The sequence below is a fragment of the Triticum urartu genome, chromosome 5 (genome assembly GCF_003073215.2).
Source record: "Triticum urartu cultivar G1812 chromosome 5, Tu2.1, whole genome shotgun sequence".
NCBI classification, from domain to species: domain Eukaryota; kingdom Viridiplantae; phylum Streptophyta; class Magnoliopsida; order Poales; family Poaceae; genus Triticum; species Triticum urartu.
In genome coordinates, this window is record NC_053026.1 from 66959026 (window position 1) to 66976184 (window position 17159).

The 17159-nt window shown below is 50.9% G+C and overlaps 2 non-coding genes across 2 annotated transcripts; both read right to left on the reverse strand.

The window, feature by feature from the left end:
• Positions 1-596: 596 nt before the first annotated feature.
• Positions 597-715, reverse strand: LOC125511734. The gene has a single exon (XR_007285089.1). It is a non-coding gene; the product is annotated as a 5S ribosomal RNA (ribosomal RNA).
• A 340-nt stretch (positions 716-1055) lies between these two features.
• On the reverse strand, positions 1056-1174 carry LOC125511700. Its single transcript, XR_007285062.1, has one exon. It is a non-coding gene; the product is annotated as a 5S ribosomal RNA (ribosomal RNA).
• Positions 1175-17159: the final 15985 nt, after the last annotated feature.

The following is a 17159-nucleotide window of genomic DNA, read 5'->3' on the forward strand; positions in this document are numbered from 1 at the left end:
CTTTCAGAACGCACTTTTCGCGCCCCAGCTCCCCTAGACCCATGAATAATGAGCTGCAAGCTAAAACATATCGCAAACGTCAAAAATATGTTAACGGGGTTAATATATATCGTGCACGCGCGTTCTGTTTCTTACGAGGCGCAAAAAATAATTAATAAGGAATGCAACACGAGGACTACCCTTTAGATTTCTGATGGGATCCGGTGCTTTAGTGCTAGTATGATCGTATCCGACATGTTACCCCCGGCTTTATCCCTTATGCTTCCCACTCCCAGGTCCGCTACAAAGATGGCTGTACATTCTTACTACCATTACAATTATTGCCTAATAATGGATAGTGTCCTTTACTACTTACTCTCTCGCTCAACTATGGAAACAAATTTACCATGGTTTCCACCCCTCCCTCTATACCGCGGCAACACGTATTTTACACCCCTTTCAGAACGTGCCTTTTGCGCCCCAACTCCCCCTAGACGCTAGAGTATTGAGCTGCGAGCTAAAACATATCGTAAACGTTAAAAATAAGATAACGGGGTTAATATATATTGCGCACGTGCGTTCTGTTTCTCACGAGGCGCAAAATAATAATTAAAAAGGGAATGCAACGCGTGGACTTCCCAGGAGGTCACCCATCCTACTACTACTCTTGTCCAAGCACGCTTAACTTCAGAGTTTTGATGGGATGTGGTGCTTTAGTGCTAGTATGATCACACCCTTATGCTTCACTCTCCCAAGTCCGCTACAAAGACGTATGTACATTCTTACTACCATTACAATCGTTGCCTAATAATGGATAATGCCATGTACTAGTTACTCTCTCGTTCAACTATGGAGACGAGTTTACTACGGTTTCCACCCCTCCCTCTATACCAAAGCAACACGTATTTTACACCCCTTTCAGAACGAGCTTTTCACGCCCCAACTCCCCCTTGACGCGTGATTAGTAAGCTGCGAGCTAAAACATATCGCAAACATTAAAAACAAGATAACGGTGTTAATATATATCGCGCACGTGTGTTCTGTTTTTCACGAGGCGCAAAAAAATAATTAAAAATGGACTGCAACACGAGGACTTCTCAGGAGGTCACCCATCCTAGTACTACTTTCTCCCAAGCACGCTTAACTTCATAGTTCTGATGGGATCTGGTGCTTTAGTGCTGGTATGATCGCATCAGACATGTTACCCCCGGCTTCATCCCTTATGCTTCCCACTCCCAAGTCCACTTCAAAGATGGCTGTACATTCTTACTACCATTAAAACAATTTCCTAATAATGGATAATGCCCTATACTATTTATTCTGTCGCTCAACTACGGAGATGAGTTCACCTAGATTTAAACTTTGCATCATAGTAGGTTGTCTAGATATGCAACTAGGTGAGCAACCTATATGATGCAACAAAAATAAGTACACAAGCAAGCAAGGGATGTAACACAAGATAAGCGTGCACGAGTAAAGGGCAGATATAACCAAGAGTGGAGCCGGTGAAGACGAGGCTGTGTTACCGAAGTTCCTTCCCTTTGAGAGGAAGTACCACTGCTGCACGTCGGTCCTAAACAAACAGTTTAAAACCCCTTTCCGCGAAGGCATTTGGAACCGTCGCTAAGTGAGTGTGGGCGATAGGGCGTCCTTCCCACACGACCCAGAAACCGTCGGGGATAGGGCCCCTATAGTACTCCTACTCATTTCTGCTCGCATTTCCATCACAATCGGTATTCTGTGGTACTACGTTTACGATGCGCGGCCCATCACAAATGGTTCACTATTATAGAACGTGTATGATGAGCAGTCCATCACAAACGGTTCACCGTTAAGAAGATGAGCTAATCGTCTTACGAGTGTCGGACAGGATTACGAAACGTCGGACCGTCGTAACATCGTCGTAGTCGACAACTATCACACACGCTATTCTGTGGTGCAACATTTACGATGCATACTTCATCAGAAACATTTCATTGTTGAGAATCATGTACGATAAGGCAACTAAGACAAACGTTCAGTTTGCCCGCACCATTTGTGATATTGTCTGACATCGCACACACTTTGCAAACGGCAACTGTGTGCATGCCTGCACACCTTTCCTCCCTGTGAACCGTCTCAGATTATGGTGCATATCGCAAACGTTTGTGTTTTACCAACTGTGTGTGCCGTAAAAACTTGGAGAGCATAATTTCACTGTAATTTAAATGCTTCTTTTCCAAATTGTACCGGATTTGGATTTGAATTTGAATTTGAATGCATGCTACAGCTTTATACATATCCATTAGGTTCAAACAACCAATGCATTATTCGATGCATAGGTACACATGTTCAAGAATTACATAAGAACCAAATAAAGAATGATGAACCACAGTTGTATACTTGTACTATTAAAGACGGTAAATAAAGAGGCGAAATATATTCTGGTTGCTGAACAAGGTGAAGCAGAATGCCCATATTGTGCCCTCCTCCATGCCGAAGGCACGCACGACTCTAGTCCAACCCCTTGTGATGGTCGACTGCCCATCCTTCACGGTCTTCATGAAAACATCTAGATAATCATCATGTTCTGGTAGAAAAACTTAAACTTTGCATGCCCACCAATCATGTAGTGTGGGAGGTAATCTTGAGTAATCTGCTTTGGCAACCACTGCAAAGGAATAAGATTTCAGACATTGTCATCTAACACAATTCATTATGGGCAGTAAAAAGAAGGCTACAGAGTTCTTAATTACCATCCCGCAGTTCGCTGTTGTCTTGGATAAAGTGTAAACAAATAGTTTAATTGCCATCTTTGGACCCATTTTACTAACAATCTTTATCATCTTCCTCACTTGATGCTGGTTCATCGATATCTCATTGCCCCATACGCAAAAAGGGTTGAAACGCGGATCTTTACCAATGACATGTACCTAAAAGCACCAAGTTAATATTAGAAGCTAAACAACAATGGCTCAATGATGTAGTACAACACTCTTTTATAATATGTCTATATACATTTGTATGTGGTAGTCCCTTTGAAATCCCTAAAAAGAACAAATATTTAGGAACGGGGGGAGTATCTTATAACATCCAATATACTCACATATTTGATGAATTAATGTCTTATATTTTGGGCCGGAAGGAGTTTAGTTCATTCTTAAAAATTATCTGCTACTGTATCCACGGGTTACAGTTAGTTTGAGCTTGTTCGGGCTCAAATAACCCTAAAGTATATCTAAACATGTGGGCTAGTTTGAGCTAGTTGCATCTATAACCCACCCAAAAAAACTAGTATCCAACCCAAGAGGTGCTAATTGGAGCTAGTTCTCCTAGTGCATTTATTGTCAATCTAATCCTACCATCCAAAAAACTCTTTGGATGGAGTTAGTTCAGGGTTAGTAATGAGCTCGAAACTAACTCTAACCTCTAGCTAAGTTGAGTATCCAAACATGGATGTGTTGTTGTTGTTGTTGCTGCAGCTGCTCTTCTACGTATATCTAGACATCATTAGAACATTAATGTAACACTCTTCCTTGCTGCTATGTAGCCTAGGATTGCATATTTAGACATTAAGTACAGTGCATGTTGCTATGTAGCCTCAGATATATTACATATGGCCCTAGTTAACCTAAGGAAAAATGGGTTGCAGATATATTCAGTTAAAAGTCTGATTCACCGATTAGTCCCTTATCAGCCGCCGGCCTATATGGTACCAGCAACGGATATCCTGAATAGTGAGCAGATATAAGCCATGGGATGAAACTAACCTCGACGGAAAACAACAGTCGTTCCCAAAATTGTTCTGTGTAGGTACATCAAGAAGCATGTTAAGCACAACAGGCTAAACATCAACCAAAATTACACATGGCAGACAAAATAATCTCCAAAAGATAGCTTCAGTGTGCAGGTTTAAGCACGCCAGTAAAGCAAACCAAGTGGAAAGGTGTGCTAACTGCTACAGACCTAACATTTAACAACAAGCAAACATGGTCATTCAAACTAGTATTGTGCCGGCCTAAGTACACTGGTTATGGTTAAATAAAAATGGAAAGGCGTGTTAACTATAAGATGCAGCAACCAAATGTAGTCATTCATAGTGGTATTGTTGAAATTGGTACTGATGAAATTGAACTGCATAGTTTATATTTGCACATATAGAACATCACGTTGTGAATAACTGGAATAAACAAGGCATACTACGAACAACCAAAGATAGCATTTGAAACTGAACATATGCTAACTACAAACAACCGAACAATCAAATTTTTTTAAAAGAGGCATATGCTTGCTATAACAGGCTTAACAACATGCAAATATAAGCATTCCTATTGGTATGTTTAAAACTAGATTGATGAAATGTACCGCACAGTAAATAATTGCACATATAGAGCATCACATTGTGAATAACTGAAATAAAAAAATCATGGGTTTCCTCACTTGTCATAGATGGGCTCGTTCCCGTGGGAAGAGCACGGACCCTGGATGCGCTCCATGTTGTCACAGATGGGCTCCTTCCCCTTGGAAGAGCAGATGGGCTCTTTCCCCTTGGAAGAGCCGGAGAGGGTGCCCTCCTCGTGGTCGCCGTCGATGAGGTCTGACTTGGAAGCTGTGGATCCCAAGCCAGTGTCGCAGAATGTGTCCTTCAGAAATGACAAAAGGGGCTCGATGGCGATGTAGAATGGCAAATTGTTGACAGCGAGCCAGAGGAGATCAGTGGCGGGGCCATGGATGCGATTGACGAAGGTTGAACCCGAGGGGTTGGGGGTTGGCCACTTAACCTGTGACACAGCCCGCCTCAGGGCGTCGCTGTCAATGACCTCGATGTCATAGGCGGGGGACGAGACATGCCCGCGTACTCTATATCGCTTGTCGGGTGGTTGGTGCGACATATGCCAACGGGTGGCTTATCATTGTGGGAGCCAATAAAACATCGTCGGTGCCTGGAAACGGGATAAGGCGAAGACATGCACGCCGGCGAATCTTACCCAGCTTCAGGGCTCTCCATGGAGATAACACCCCTACTGCTGCTCTGCGGGGTCTCCGCATGGTCACTAGATTGGCAAGTAGCTACAAGAGGCTCCTTGAGCTGTTTGGTGAAAGGATGAAGAGGGGTAAGGCTTTCCTGCTCCTCCTCTCACTACGGTGTCTAAAAACTATCCAGAGAGAGATCTCCCCTTGCATGGGTGCCCTAGGGAGTTTATATAGGCCTACCCCCAGGGGTACAATGGTAATCCGGTGGAGCGCGGGCCCCAGCCGTCTGTTTCTACGCTGGCCGGCTTCTCCGCCGACCGATGTGCCCGCCGACTGGTAGGCCCCGCCTGCTGCCGGGCCTCTGGTCGACAGGCCAGCCCCACCTCTCGGGAGTCTTGTCGGAGGCTGGTTACTATTGCCTTGCCTCTAGTGACGAGGGCTTTGTCGTGGTAAGCATGGCTACAGTGCCGCCACGGGGCGGCCCATCACTGTAGCCTTACCTTGTCTTATCTCCTTAATGAGGCACCTCCTTCGAGGGAGAGAGCTGGCCGGCTATCGGGAGCCGGCCGCACCCCTGGCTGACTGTGGGAAGTCTGGCCGCCTTTGGGGTCTCCCTGACTGAGGGGGCCCGCCACCCACGGGTCGTACTGACCGCTCGCCGTGGGTGACGTCACGATCAACGTGGCAACAGTGCCACGCCAGACAGGTGATGGCCGCCCCATACGGCGCACTGTAGCCATGCATGCCCCGGGATTCGGGGGTGGCAGGCTTCACTGTAGCCACGCCCCGTCTTGTCGCCGTTATGTGGGTGCAGACTTTGAGGGCAAGATCTTAGCCGCCTGCTGAGGGGCCGGCTCCTGGGAGTCGGCCTTATCATGGCCGGCTTCTTGAAGTCGGCCTTCTCGTGGTCTTGATTCTCAAGGATTTCAGGGTTGGGCCGCCTTTGCGCAGCCGGCTTGAGAGGTAGCCTGCTGGGGGAAGGCGGCCCCATGTCTTGGAAGCTTGGAGGCTCAATCGGCCTATAATTTTTTTGAAGTGCTAGGGGAAGCCGGCTAGGCTACCTGTGGTCATTTACTCCGACAGTAGTCCCCGAAGCTGGTTGGGCCCCGAGGCAGAAAAAAGACAAGGATCTCAGTCAGCTTCCTATCTTGAGGGGCCGGGAATTAGGAGCCGACTTTGACTAGGCACGCCATCTCTTAGAGATTTCGAAGCTTGAAAGCGGGTTCCAGTTGGCGCGCGAGTCAGGCTGCAAGCTGATCGTTCGTCGCCTGCGCGCCACGTGGCACCCCGCGGCTAGAAGGACCTGCCAACCCACGCGCGCGACGGGACGCCGCCGCAGTCCGGGGCCCGCCACTATAGGGCCTCGGCCCACGCGCGGATCTTCTGCGGCCCGGATGGACCGCGCGCGCCCCAGCGGTGGTTTCCTCACGCCGTGAAGGCGCAATAATTGCGGGGCGTGAGGGAGTGGGTGCAGTTAATCCCACGTCCCCCCACGCCATGCCTCCTCGGCTTCGCCGCACGAGGCTATAAGTAGGGGGAGAGGAGGGGAGCGCCAGATGCTCGCGCGCTCTCCCTCGCTCTGCCCCCTCCTTCTTCTTCCTCCTCTCCGCCACGACAGCTACCTGCCGCCGCTCGGCCTTCTCGCCAATCTTCTTGGCTTGCCGTCGCTTCATCGTAGCTGGGTCATGCGCCTTTCTTTCGCCGCACCTTTCTCATCGCCCCGTTGTCCCCATGGCATTGTCAAGCTCCTGGGATGGCTCCAACATCCACGACGACCACGTCGACTTCCTCCGTCGGACGCAGCGGCTGCCGGGCGCGGATCTCGTGCGGGTCCGCCTTGCGTCGGAGAGGGAGATCTCGCCGGTGCCGGAGGAGGACGAGTGGGTAATCTTCCGCTCGCACTGCCTGCGCGGCTTCGACCTACCGGCGAGCGGGTTGCTCCGCTCCATCCTCGAATTTTATCATCTCCAGCCGCATCACCTTACTCCGAACGCGGTGATGCTGCTGTCAGCCTTCGTCGCCTTGTGCGAGGGTTTTCTCGGTGTCCTCCCCACCATCGAACTGTGGGGAGAATTCTTTCAGTGCGAGCTCGGCACTATCGTCGCGGGCGTGCCCGCCCCATGCAGCGCCTTCATCGCCATGCAGAGGACGAGCGACAACAACCAGTTTCCGCCCATCCCGCTAATCCAATCGGTAACGCTCTGGCAGAAATCCTACTTCTATGTGAAGAACATCGCTCCCCAAGGCGACTTTGTCAATCTGCCACCTTATGTAGCCGGACCGCCGGCTGGGAGGCAGCCCTCATGGTCCTTCCGGGCCAGGTCGCTATCTCGGGGTGGGGCCGCCTCCGTTGCACGGCTCCGGTTGATGATTCAGTCGGAGGGCCTGATCGGGTCTGACCTGGTGGCCGTCTTCATGGAGCGCCGGGTGCTCCCGCTTCAGGGCCGACCTCACATGATCTGTCAGATGAGCGGCCACTTCGATCCATGCCGGCTAAGCACCAAGGAGATGCCTCATGCCGAGGTGTCTTACATGGTGAACTACATTTCCAACTGCAAGCTCACCAAGGAGTGGCAGTACGGCAAGGTGTCGTACTCTCGCGCCAATCCTCCGCCGGTAGTAAGTTTCTCTTCTTTTCTTCTTTCTTTATCGTCGGGTTCATGATGGCCGACTCCTAACCAGTCGGCTTGTTTTGGCAGAATCCCATGCTTCCGCCGGCAACCTGGGCTGCGGGGGTGGAACGCTAGTTCCTCCTTGACCGCACGATGGATAATGTTGACAACCCGGACCTGGGGGCGGCCGCCATGGAAGAAGACGTCGCAGGGGAGGGCGGCGAGGCAGGCGGCTCTGGGCTCGGGGCCTCCTTCGAGGATTGGCTGGATGATGCCGAGGCCGAGGTTGTTCCGCGCCATCAGCCGGCGCCCGATCATCAAAGCGCGGGCCCATCCGCCACGATGGCTACCCATGGCGGCGCGCAGAAACGTCGGGCCGCGTCAACCCACTTCGGCAGTCGGCCTAAGAAGCCCAAGAGTACCGCGGTGGTGACCAAGCGGGATGAGGCGGACGCGAAGGCGGCCCACTTCCGCAAGGTGGTGAAGCAGCCGCAGTCGGTTTCAGCGTAGGTGTTGTCGCTCTTACGCCTTTCTTTTTCTTCTTCGGTTGATATCTTTCTAAGCCTTCTTCTTGACTTAAAAAACAGGGTCCCACTTTCTCTTGAACGGGCCCCTGCCGCCTCCGTAGTCGGACCCGCGGGAGGGTCCTCAAGCTCCTTCCGTGTGGATCCCCGTGCCGACCTCCTAGAAGCGATGGAGCGAAACACGCAGGAAGCGCGGGAGGAGCGGGAGGTGGAACAGCGGAGGGCGGCTCGGGAGGCATGGGAGAAGTCGGCGGAGGCACGTGCCGACACGGCTTCCAAGGCCCAGGCGGAGGCCGTGGCCATGGAGGAGGAGGGGGAGGCCCAACGGAACCAACCTCCGCTGCTCATCATCCCCCTTCGTGCCGAGGCACCCGACACTCCAGTGCCCCCGATTGAGGAGACCAGCCGCGGCCAGCCGGCGAAGGGGAAGGAGGCGGAACTGACGCCGCTGACTGGAAAGGGCCAAGGTGGCCGGTACGACACGCCGCCCACGCAGCCGGCTGGAGGTGAGCCGACTGTCGGGGCGGACCTTGTGGTCCTGTCGCCGTCCCGTCGGCGTGAGGAGAAGGCGACTTCAGCGCCAGATCCTCGCAACGCCGCTAGCGCCGGCCAGCCGGCCTAGGACCTGGAAGCGGCTAGCGATAGCTCGTCTGGGTGGACGCCGGGCGGTGGGACGGCCGTGCTGAATGTGGCGGCGCAGGACGTCCGGAACCGGCTTCAGGCTCAAGCTACCGCACTGAAGCAGTACACCCAAGAATTTCTCACGACGCGAACAGTGATCCGGGTGAGTCCTTCTATTTTTCGTTGATTGCTCCTGGTTTCTTCCGTGGGGGCGCGTCAGCGCACCCACTGGGTGTAGTCCCCGAGTTCCGAGTCGGCTACTGAGCAGGCGGCTTGGAACTTCTTGGTAGACTCTAATTGTCGTCTTGTTCTTACTTGTATCACTTATCTCGTCTACAGGAGTATCATAACCTCCGCGCGGCTGCCTTCAACTCCCAGGCCCAGGAGTTGAATCAGAAAACCACCGATCTGACCGAGAGCCGGAGTAAGTGCTTCATCTTTTGTCTCAAGTGGGGGCGCATCAGGGCACCCACTGGGTGTAGTCCCTGAGATTTGGGCCGACTGCTGAGTAGTCGGGTCGGATATTTTCCTGACAACTTCTTTCTTCATATCTGCAGGGGCCAATGCTGACTTGAGGAGACAGCTGAGCGGAGCCCAGACCGCCCTTCGCGCCAAGGAGGCCGAGTGCGCCGCCCAGGCTCAAGAGCATGACCGCCTGGCCAAGAAGCTGGCCGACCAGGAGGACAGCCACAAGGCGGCCCTGAAGGAGGCGCAGGATAGCGAGGTCGCCGTCAAAGCCGAATACGAGACCGAGGCGGTGAACTGGGACGAGGCCAGGCAGGCGCTGAGTCAAGGCTACAGCCGGGTAGAAGATTTGATCGACGGTGACCCTCCCACTTCGTTGTTTCTTTGCCTGCCTCCTACTATCTAGTTCGTCCTTTGAATTTGTGCCACTGCTTTCTTATTTGTGCAGATTACTTTCCCGGTTACTCTGCTGCCGCCACTCAAGCCATCGAGGCCTATCGTGAAGCGCGACGGCAGGTGGGGGCTGTGGTTGCACCGGGTGCCAGCCGGTCGCTTGAGGAGCAGCTTCTGGTGCTTCAAGCCCGCCTGCAGTCGGCCCACCGCATGCTCCGCCGTCTTCAGCGCACCGGGGCGCAAGTGCAGGCCGCCCTCTGGCCCGGTGAGGTGATCCCGCGCACCCCAAGTTGGACCGCTGACTGGCTGGAGGTCGCAGTCGGCCGCTTCGAGGCTTGGAAGGCGTTAGCGGCCTGGTCCGGCGCTGAGCGGGCACTGGAGTTCGTCTGAGGTTGGTATCCTGGGCTGAACTTGGACCAGCTGAGCACCAGGCGGCAGGAGGCTGACGAGGAGCTGGAGGCGGTGCGGCCGGCTATCATCCAGCGCGCCTCGGCGATCGCCGAGTATACCAACACTAGCGCCTTTGCTCCTGAGGTGGATGACGCCGGCGTCGCTCAGCCGGAGGAGTGGTTTGGGCTAAACCCGGCCGATGGTGAGGACTCGGCGGAGGAGATTGTCTCCAGCGATAAGGGCGAAGGGGAAGAGGGAGAGGATGATGAAGACGCTGCACCGGATGGTGAAGCGACCAGCCCGCCTCAGCCCGATCGTGCCTCTAGCAACGATGCCGAGACTCGCCAGCCGGTCACTCCTCCAGCCGGCGCCGCCGACTCCACCAACCTGCCCAACTCGCCCGTCGTTCCCCTGGCTTGATCCGTTGTCCTTTCTTTCTTGCTTGTTACTCTTTTGAACAATCTTTAAATTTGCGCAGTTCCACCCATTGGGGGTGTATTCAGACTATGTCGAATGCTGGCCTTTCGAAGGTCTTTTGTGTAAATATTATGCATGTGTTTGGCTTCCGTTCACTTTGCTTTTCATTCTTTCGGCTTTTTCCTTCGCCGTCTTTCCTTGGCCGCCGCCTTCCTAGCCGGACATCTGCTCTACAGTTTGTGGCTGGAGAAGGACTTGGTTGTTTTGGGAAGGCAAGTACTCGAGCTTTCTTAGATTACAGCAAGGTGAACGGGAAGCCGGCCAGCCTACTGCTCTAGTAGCCGGCTGGCGGGGCAGGAGGCCGGCTCGCGTTATATTAGTTCGTTGGTCCTTAGCTGTTTTTCGTGTGGGCATCCTTTCCTGCCCTTGACTCTAACCAGTCGGATAGTCGATTCTTCGAGCTGCGACTTTTGGCAAGAGGGGGCTTGGGTGCCGGCACACTACTTGTCTGACTGCAGGCAGAACTTTATATATAACTTAAGGCGGCAAGTCCCCGGGCCGACTGGTCAGGCCTGGTGCCGGACGAAAAGACAAATGTAGTAACATATTCATAGGCATGTTACCCATTAACCATAGATAAAAAAGGGTAGTCCCCGAGTGCTCCTCGGGGGACCCTTTGTCTCGTACTTAGTACAAAAGTTAGCGTGATACATACTGCTTTTTAACTGTAAAATGTTTGGAGGAGATTGGCATTCCATGGTTGTTCCAACTCCTTGTTGGAATCATCTTTCTTGCTTTCCTTCGGCTTCTGCGTGTCGATTAGGTAGTAGGAGTCATTGCCTAGAGCTCTGCTGATGACGAAGGGGCCCTCCCAAGGGGCCGAGAGCTTGTGCTGGCCGGCTGTTCACTGGATCAGCCGGAGCACAAGATCACCCTCTTGGAAGGACCTTGGCTTGACTTTCCAGCTGTGGTAGCGGCGCAGACCCTGCTGATAGATGGCGGACCGGCTGAGGGCTAACAGCCGGCCCTCTTCCAGCAGGTCGACGCCGTCTTCACGTGCTTCCTTGGCCTCCGCCTCCGTGTACATGGTGACTCGTCTCCATGTTCGATGGAAGCCATTCCTTGACCACGTTGACCACGCCGCGCCGAGAGCACCAGGGCAGTGGATGACGACGAGGCCAAGGAAGGGGACAAGGCGGAGCCGGGGAAGACGCGGCAGTGGATGCCCACACGCAGAGGAGTATGAGGGTTCGCTCATTCGGCTGCGGTGTGAGGCTGCTGTCGCCGCAGAATAACAGGGGGTGTGGATGCGTAGAGGTATGGCCTAGCCAGCGGTGGGAGTAGTAGGGGGCGGTGAGGCCTCTGCGGCATCACAGCCGGCCACGGGCGGCAGGAGCAGGCGGCACGACCGGCGCTGCTTTGGGCGGCTGGAGCAAGAAGACCAGAGGTTGAAGAAGCACTACGACCGTTGGATGGACATCGTACGGTCACTGGAGCTAGAATCGTTCATATATTGACTAAAGTTGACAAAGGCCTCCGTCCCAATCAACTTAGTAGGCCCACAAGTCAGCCTCCCACCAAGGTGGGTCCCAGCTAGCAGGGAGTATTCATTTTTTTGTGTGTAATAAGGAGGCACTTCCGGTGGGTCCAAGCTGACAGCGGGGGGAACATTTTTTTCGCGAAATACGGTGGCCCGTCCTATGGGTCCCAGCAGTTAGGGGGAAACATTTTTTTCGCGAAATACTGGTGGCCCGTCCGGTTGGTCCCTACTGTCAGGTGGAGGAATAATTATTTTCCGCGTAATAAGGAGGCACTTCCTTGCGGCTGCCGTGGACCCAGCTGTCAGCCTCTCCACGTACAGTACTCTTCCGATGGACGGTCGTTGACCACATTGACCATGCCGCGCCGAGAGCACCACGGCGGTGGACGATGGTGAGGCCTAGGAAGGGACGACGCGTAGCCGGGGAAGACGTGGCAGTGGAAGCCCACGCGGAGAGGAGTACGAGGGTTCACCGGTTCGGCTGCGGTGTGAGGCTGCCGTTGCTGCAGAATAACAGGGGGTGTGGGTGAGTAGAGGGATGCCCTAGCCAGCGGTGGGAGTAGTAGGGGCACTGAGGCCTGCGCGGCAGCACAGCCAGCCACGGGAGGCGGGAGTAGGCGGTCCCGCCAGCACTGCTTTGGCGGCTTGAGCAAGAAGGTCAGAGATTGAAGAAACACGATGGCCGTTGGATTAACATCCAACGGTTATGTCTGCTAGAATCGTTTGTTGACGTATATAATAACTAAAAAAATCTTGCATACGCGTCAACTAAACAGGTCCACAAGTCAGACAACTCCCTCTTTTTTTTAATAATTTATGTATAGCTCATGGCAACTTCTTATGCAATTTATTGCAGTCGTTTTTTGGTTGGCCAGGGCCAATTTTGCATATTTCTGTGGGTTCCAAACTATTTTTAATACCGAAATGTCGAGCTAGATTTAAAGCACTTTGAAGATATATTTAAATTAGGTTAATGCCTAGTGAAATAGGAATCTGAAAATGTGAAAAAATTCAGAAATTATAAAGTAATTGCCAATTTGTCATCTGTTTTTATATTTACAACCCATTTCATACTACTTTCAAGATTTGCAGGCGTCTTGAAAGAGTTGCAGCCCATCAGGGCATAGAAAAATAAGTATTCTTCAGAAAAAATAAAATGGGCTCATTTTCACAAAGAAAAAATAGTTGGGCTGGTCACATGGTGAACATAAAATATAAGCCTTGGCTAGACGGGCCACAGCCCAGTTCAAACCCTACTCCGTCTCAACAATACCAAACAAAAAAATACTGCTCGAGTAGTTACGTCCCAGGTGTCAGCCGATCTTGTGTTGTTCTTTTGTCTATTGACTATATACGCTCACAATGTCGTGGGTCCCAGATGTCAGGAAAACACAAGGAGGAAGCATTTTATTTTTACATACGCTGACGTGGTGGGCCCCTATTGTCATCCTCTCCACGTACTTCTGCCGATTCATGTTGTTTGTTGACCATGTTGACAACGCGAGAGGGCGGCGCTGCGGCGAGCGCACCAAAGCGCGTGGAGTATGTCGGCGTTAATGATTTTGGAGACGGTGGGGCGGCGATGCGTGCGCTGAGGCGCAGCCAGCCGTGGGAGGCAGAAGCAGGCGGCCCCGCCGGCGTTGGTTTGGTTTTGGCGGATGGAGGAAGACAGGACCGAAGAAACACGACAGACTGTAAAAGCAGCAGGAGTACTTAACAACCTTAACTGAAACCAGCAGGGGCACTTAACAACCAAAGCTGAGAGCAGTATGAGTACTTATACAGGTTCAACCGTACAAAGCACGCCTCGAACAGTGCTACTTTGCCTACAGTTAACCAAGGGTGAGGCCGCCAAGCCCCCGGACAAGGCCCAGGCGCCACCCCGCGCATCCACAACCTTCTAAAAGCGGCTTCATCTCGCAACGTGGTCAATAAACAGGATATTCTCTTTAGAGCCATGGAAAAGCATGAACATAATCTTCTGTCCTATTCTCCAAGATGGACGGGCCTTCATTATTTGAGACCACCCATGAATAAGTATCTTTTCACCTCCAAGGGGAATTGAGTAGGTCGACATAAACATCATGTTGTAACCAAGCGCATGTCTAACCCGACCATGGTTAGGCATCTGTATAGGAACAATAGAACTCGGCAGTTCCTGTTTCAAGAAGATCACAGTTGTAAAACTGTGTATAAGCAATAGTTTAAGAACAACATATATAACAGAAAACAGCTCGTACCATAAGTTTCTCGACACAGTTGGACCTGTTCAACGAGTGCAGCAGTGGCACACATATCCCACGTGGCCTTCCACCATTGAAACGCCCCACAAGGACCTCAAGACGATCAATAAAGTGTAGGAACTTGTGGATGTCGATCCAGTCAACTCCAGTGCCATTAGTAACAATCGAGTTATTACAGAGTAACAAACGAGCAGACTGCTTAACTCTGAAAAAACCTACACGTGCCACCAATTATAAGAAAATATTAGTTAGAAGTAGCATCTTCGTGACAGATTCGTTGCTACTTTGAAACTTAAATTGTGATTAGTTAGACAGAATAGGTGGATTAAGAAGTAATCGAGGCAACAAGCAAGAACCAGATACAAAACTAACATGGATGAACAATTGGAAAGACGTCGGGGTGGAAGATCGCAGTGAAGATTAGACCAGGTTCTTCTATTTCCATCAACATTCATGCGCCAACTTTCAGTCCGTAACACTTGAGAAAGTTTATCCATGTTCGGCCATAAAAAAAGCAGCGATCTTCTTGGTTCATGAACCCAACTCAGAACTTATATCCATGGCTTGTCTTCACTGTGACCATTAAACTAGTGTATTCAGTTATGGCAAGGCCGAGCATCTTGAGTACATGTGTTCTGGCAGAGAAATAATACACTGCAGGAAAAATAATATGAGAACACAGCATGTTCAAAAAAACCCCACCCTCCCGGATAGAAAAGAGGATTCTAGGAACGTACTATGCGCGTTTCAAAATGTTGTGTTAGGATGAGAAGGAACAAGTGTGGTTTCTCGCCGAGGGCGCAGAAACCTGTAGGGTACTCGCACTTTGGGCACTGCAAATGAAACACACTAGATTCAGTAGGAAGAAAAATGCATCAACGGCAGCGGCTGCCATCCTAGGATTACCTGCGACCAAGGGACTTGGATTTATCGGGGATGGATGAAGAATTCATACCTGGTTCTCCATGAGAACACCCTATGCAATTGCCGAGAGGGGGTTTTCTCTGAAAAAGAAGATGAGGGAGCAGGGGATTCAGGCCCAGTGAAATATTTCTGCTTCGTCCGTCCAGCTTACTGCTAAAGCTGGAAAGGGGGGTTGTGATTTGACGGCTCATTAGGCATTACTGCGGCGCTACGACCGGGGTGTGTCTACCGTGAAGTTGTGCACTCTAATTTGTGCATATGGCACGTGGACCCCGTTGCCGGTTGCCCCACATATCAGCCAAAGGAAGTAGAAAGACAGGAGTAACTAGTTACACGTAAATATATTTTTGACAGAGAGATACTCACTCTGTAAAGAAATATACAAATCTTTTATATCATAGGCTCACCTTGCCGAGAAATATACTCCCTCTGCAATGCATGGGCATTATTGGGGTTCAGCTTTTTTATGGGGGTTCAGCTGAGAATATAATACTCGGATAGGCTCACGGTTCTGGACTTTCGGCCGCAGGCTGACCCTGCATGTTTGGGGGCCCATGTGTTCTACCTCAGCGCTTTTCATATTGCAAGCGATCGGTACGGCGCTGGTTTTAGATGTTGTCGCAAGGCGAATACACAAAATTGAATAAAGCACGACAGCTGTTGGAATGAAATCGAACGACAGTTCCTAACCAGCAATCAGAGTTGCAAATCTATCAATGATATACCATGTGATAAATAATACTGTCGTACTACTTATACACACAGGACACTTGTTTCACCATGCCAGATTATTACATCAAAATCTCTCGAGGGATAGATCATTTCGGCAATTGCGTGCTGCTATTGAAGAATTTCAAAGTTGATTTGGACCAGCTCTCCTTGCCGAGAAATTTCGATTTTGACATCATCCCCTACCGCAAGATATGATTTTGATTTGAATCTTGACCATCCTTTAGCATCAATCATCATGCGACCATCCTTTGTACTTACGGTATATTGAGCGGGTTCATTCACACGAAGGCTGCGCATGGTAAGAGAAACTTGGCCGCGGTCGCCCGGATTGTTGAATGACTCCCTCGTTGCTCTCGGAATTCTCTGTTTGCAAACAAGAAGACATACCCAAACAGTTAGATCAACACAGTGAATCATGTGAAACAACATGGAAAGAAAAAAGAACGAAGCACTTGGGCGGCCAATGCTTACCAAGAAGGTGGACATGTAGGTTTTTGTAAAGACTTTGGTATATGAAGTGCGAACTGCAGCCCAGTCTGTTGCCGGTGCAACTGCACGGGCCAGAGCAGATGCAAGTGCAAGTGTTGGTGCAAGTGCTGAAGCTGCTGCTGCTGCCAGAGATGGTGCTCCCTGTAGAGCTGGTGCCAGTGTCGGAGCAGGTGCCGGTTTCGATGCCCGATCCTCTGGTAGATCAGACTGATCTGCTGACGCGGTCGGTGCCCAATCCTCAGCTGCATCAGACTGAGCTGCTGCCACTATCAGTGCTAGAGAAACTGCTGGTGCTCGATCTGTGCGAAACAGCGGTGATCGTGTCTGGTCTGCTATGATCAGCTTTCTAACTTGACTAGGATCCGTGACCGTGATCCAGTTTTTTTCTTCATTTCTTTTAAATGCGACAAGGACTAATTATGGCGTTTTTGTTAAACCAAATTGCAGTTCATCATAGGGATTCATCTTCTACTCAGACAACAGACTGATCCAATTTTTTCCAGTAATATAAGTGATGTACAATGCCTTCATTACTGACACGACATAAGAAGTGAAACCTGCAAAAATAGCCATCGTAGAGCAAACCAAACGGTTTATTCTATGATGAATGTCACATGGCAAAATCTGCATCATAAAATTGCAGGAAAAGAAAGAAAACATGAAATTAATTCAATAATATTTAGACAGTAAATCAATAAGATTTACTTGATGTGACACGAGTGAATCCTTACCAGGAAATCACTATGTTGAAGTACTAAACTGAAGATTGATAGTCCAACTATGTGTGGCATGCAGGGGCCCCGCCTACTCCCACAAGCAGGACAGTCCAAAGGTCGTGACAAATTGTATGGACCGAACATCCATGGGATTGGAAATC